We start from the raw sequence: 1174 nt of genomic DNA, 5'->3' as shown, positions 1-1174 counted from the left end.
TCTTGCCCTCTCCTCTGGGCTCCTGACTCTTTCTGCAGCCTTTCTACTGCTACTCTTTGGCTCCTTCTCACTGCTGTCTTTCGGCCAAACCCCTGATCTGAAGGTAGGTAAGATGTAACACCTAGCCTTCTCAGATAAGGGCGAAAAATCTCGGAGGTCCTGTGTGCAAGTTGCACGCGTTAAACAAAAATCCCTTGGTGGTCTAAAATCGATTATAGGAGTAGGCTTCTACGGGGTGCCCACTACAGCTGGATCGGGCCCATCGCCCGACTCGATCGCCAGAAACTGAAAACAAAAACGTTTTTTTTTTTTTGAAGCGATCGAGTCGGGCGACCGGCCCGATCGGCTGATCCCGTCCGTAGTGGGCACCTCGTTTTCGGCCGCCACTTGAGCAAATTAAAAATCCCTGCCAAACTGAAAATGTGTACGTAATGTATCGCCCGCGCTCATATTACATGTTATTGTATGACCTTATGCACTTGCGAGCGCCGCAAAACACTTGCAAAAAAACCAAAAAAACAACAACCCATTAAGAGCAAGTCAGATTACGTGGAGGTGTAACCTTACGCCAGAGAAGAAATGAGAGACATCATGGTGAAATCAGGCGCTCGTCAAAATAAAGAAATCCAAGAGAGTGGCATTTCTCTGGCCGTTAGGTTTTCTAACTTTCTTTCTTTGTTTTTTTTTCGGTTTTTTTTTTGTTGGGGGGGGGGGGGGGGGTATCAACACCTTTTTATATCCATTTAGATTTAGTAACACATTCTGTGTGGATTTTACTGAAAAACTGATTAACGGCACATCATTTGTAAATGTTCGTTTCCAATGACTCAAGGTATGAAAATTATCAAACTTTGGTGGCTATTTCTGACTAATTTTACATCTGAAACCAGCGGATCCTGACCTCCTTCAATAGTAAATATTTCGACTTCTATTCAGCATAGATCTATAGATATTTTCTTAACCGAAAGCAAGGCAAATAATAAGCACGTTTTAAGAGGATACCAATAACCCCCATATGCTCAAAAACTGACGAGCGCCTGATTCCACCACGTAGTGACACAAATGCGTACGACGAATGCCACGTGCCTCTGCCTCAAGAGAGCTGAAAACTGCCCAGCCCTGTTTTGGGAAGGCCGGAAAAGGCGTCATCATACTGGTGAAGAGGGTGGGGGGG

This window comes from Aplysia californica, unplaced genomic scaffold, assembly GCF_000002075.1.
Source record: "Aplysia californica isolate F4 #8 unplaced genomic scaffold, AplCal3.0 scaffold01008, whole genome shotgun sequence".
Taxonomy (NCBI): Eukaryota; Metazoa; Mollusca; class Gastropoda; order Aplysiida; family Aplysiidae; genus Aplysia; species Aplysia californica.
The sequence above is the reverse complement of the archived record's forward strand: the minus strand, read 5'-3'. Positions refer to the sequence as shown.